This window comes from Elephantulus edwardii, unplaced genomic scaffold, assembly GCF_000299155.1.
Source record: "Elephantulus edwardii isolate Elephantulus edwardi_28Jun2011 unplaced genomic scaffold, EleEdw1.0 scaffold00299, whole genome shotgun sequence".
Classification (NCBI taxonomy): domain Eukaryota; kingdom Metazoa; phylum Chordata; class Mammalia; order Macroscelidea; family Macroscelididae; genus Elephantulus; species Elephantulus edwardii.
Window position 1 is genome coordinate 327,266 of NW_006400049.1, and position 3,522 is coordinate 330,787.

Sequence of the window (3,522 nt, forward strand, 5' to 3'; positions counted from 1 at the left end):
AATAAATCCAAATATAATCCTAAACAGTCATTACATCTTTAAGTAATTCAATTTCATACTTTCATTCTGCCATTTTCCATCCTCAGCACAACACATCCTCTTCTCCTGATTTTATTTTTTTGAAAGAAAATTATGAGATGGTTTTGCCACTGGCTTTTAACTCAAGATGTTGTCTAGATCATGCTTTATAATTTTTATTTTATCTTCTCCGTGGATATGATAAGTTATTTTTATTAATGGGGCCATATATTAAGAGGATATGAAACTATACTATTTTACACTTTATGACTTGTGTCCTGATGTGTACTTAGGACACATTATGTAAAGGGAAAAAATATAAAAAATTACCAATGTAACAGATAGACATAATGTACTTCTTTATGATATTTTTCTAACACACTAAAAAGAAAATATTTTTCTTACTCCTTTTAAAATGTCTGACAATTTGTTACATAAGCGCTGTAATACCATTTGAAACACTGTAATATTATATAAACCAGTATTTCTTCATCCAGTTCTAAAATGTGGATAGTTGTTAAATACAATGATTCATAGATCATTGTAAGAAGTGAAAATGACATACTTGTTTGAAATTACATGGACAATTTAGGCTAAGAGAACACAATTTCTTGGCATGAGATTTAACCAAGTCTCTAAAACAAAATCCGATGACTGTGAATAAAAATTATTGTGTTTATATTATACTATAAAATTCAATGAATATGTATTAAAATTTAGTGAGGATATTTTTCCATTTTTATAATACCAACATAACTATGATTTAGACGATTTAAAAAATACAGGAAGAAAATATATTATTTAGAATCATTCTTACAAAATCACTTTTGCTATTTTGAAGAATAGCTTAGCTATCTGCACAACTTTTTACAAGTTATTTGACCTCTCAGAGAAAGTGATCATGCTCTGAAACAAGTAAGAACAAAATGAATGACTATTCATTGAGTCTGAATGAATATTTTATGTAATACATGGAATTGTTATAGCGAGTTTAACTCAATAGATCCACTTACTAAATCAAATCAAAAGTTTATGTTTGTAGAAATATGTAGATATGTTTATTTTGTTCTGTTTATTGCTAGCATTTTCCTAATGGATGTTATTTCATCTGTCTTTATAGTGTATATATAGTGTACATATAGATACATATGTATGTATATGTTGCTCTCCTTGTTAGATGTTGTCCTGCCACAATGACTTATAACCCTTTAGCAAGTTTTCAGAGGCTTTATATTTCATGGAAGAAGATTTTCTATTTTTCTCCTGATGTGTGGCTGGTGGATTCAGTCAGCATGCCTTTGGATTGACAATGCATCTACTAGACCATCAGAGCTCCATCTAGGTATATACATATACATATTTTATAACTGGGCTGTTTCACTGAGGTAAGGATGATGAAAGTTTGTCTCATCTACTTTGGGCACCAGTACATAGAAAATTATTTCATGCTGGGAAAAGTAGAAGGTTGGGGAAAGAGAAGGGACCCTTAGAAATATGAATTGACACAATGATTGTAACAACATACTGGAACATATTAGAGATGGTGAGGATAGCACAGAATAGGACAGAAAAAGGCAAGATCTGTTCTTCATGGGTCACTGTGGGTCACAATTGACTTAGTGGCACATAGCAACAACAGAATACACACATATAAAATTTTATTTTGTGCCCTGATTTTTCACATGACACATTTTTAACTCCATGAAGAAATCTCTTTGAGGCAAATTAGATTTATCCCCTTCCAAAATGAGTGGCTGCATAACAATCATTTGGGGATTTTCCTTCATAGTCTTTCTGAACATTGTCCTCTTATATCACTTATTTTAGAACTTGTCCTTATTGAATCTTTTGAGCTGTTTTTTTTTCTTCTTCTTGGTTTATTCTTTCATTTGTGAAACATTTCCTTCAGTAATTTCACAAATCTAATTCAGACACCATTGGCACTGGTTAATACCTTGCATTGATCCTTCACCCTTCTAGCATGATGTCTTTCTCCAAAACCTAGTTTCTCCAGCCAATGTGTCAACAAGTAAGTCAAACACCTTTTCATATTCAATTCAACACAGATTGACATCCTTCTGATACTCTCTGCTTTCAGTCAAGATACATCTGACATCACTAACGCTATTCCCTAGTGCTAGGACCTCTTCTAAACCCATTTTGTATTTTTGGCAGTTTACTGTTGACGTACAATTCCAGTCTTTAAAAAAAACCAAACAAACAAACAAACAAAAACTTTAGCAAGATTTTGTTAGTAATTGTGATATTGCTTGATGATTTCCACATTAGGTTGGATAAATTTTGGGGGGATAGGAATACATATGGATTTATTTCAGTCAATTGACCAGTTGGCTGTTCTCCTGTTATTTGTTTGAGAAAATTGTGACAGAGTGCAGTTTTAGAAACCATATAGGACTGCTGTACATAGGTCAGTTATGATAGGGAAAAATTCTACATAAGAGGGTTTAATGTTGTTATATAGTATCAAGTTGGAATTGACTCATAGCTGAACTTCCAGCAAGTTTTCAGAGGCAGTAAATAGCATAGGAGGAGAATGCCTATGTATTGGCTAAGGAACAGCTTGTGGAATTTTAAGCACGTGCTTTTTGCTTGCTGTCTCAACACCTTTTCACAAAGCTATGAAGTTACCTAGTAAGTTTAATGTTGTTGTTGCCATATGCTATCAAATCTGTTGACTCACAGCAACCCTAGGCACAATACCTCTGAACAATTCCCTCTTCTGAGCCAATTTCACTGTCTCCTACACATCTACCCTAGTTAACCCATTTACTTTATGAATCTATCTCATCCTGGGTCTTTCTATCCTGTGTTGTCGCTCCACTCTTCCAAGCATGATGCACTTCTCCAAAGATTGGTTCCTCCAGGCAACATTCCCAAAGCATATGAAACAGAGCTTCAAAATCTTTGCCTCCAAGGAGCAACTTGGTTTCACCTTCTCCATGAAAGACCTGTTCTCCTGGTAGCCTATAGTATGTTTCATGCTCTTCTCTATCACCTCAACTCAAAGGTCTCAATTATTCTTCTGTCATCCATAGTCATTGTACTGTTCCCTGATGCATAGAATTAATTACAAAGACATGGCCTGGATCAGGCACACCTTAGTCTCTAGACTGATACCATTGCTATTTAGCACTCTGCAGATGTCCCTGATAGCAGATTTTCCCAGTGCAATTCATCTTTTGATTTCTGGACTGCTGGTACCAAGAGTGTTGGTAGTGGAAGTGAGGAAGGTGAAATTGTTAACAATCTCAATCTCTTTTCCCTTTATTATGGTGTTTCTAATCGACCCAAGGTGAAAATCTTTGCTTTCTTGATGTTGCACTTCAATTCATATTGAAGACTGCAATCCTTGACCCTCTGCAGCAAATGCTTCAGATCCTCCTCAGTCTTGGCAAGTAAAGTTTGATGCAGGATCCTAAATATAAAACAATTATCTCACAAAAGTCTGTTATTATAAATGCTCTTCCTTAAATCTTGGAAAGT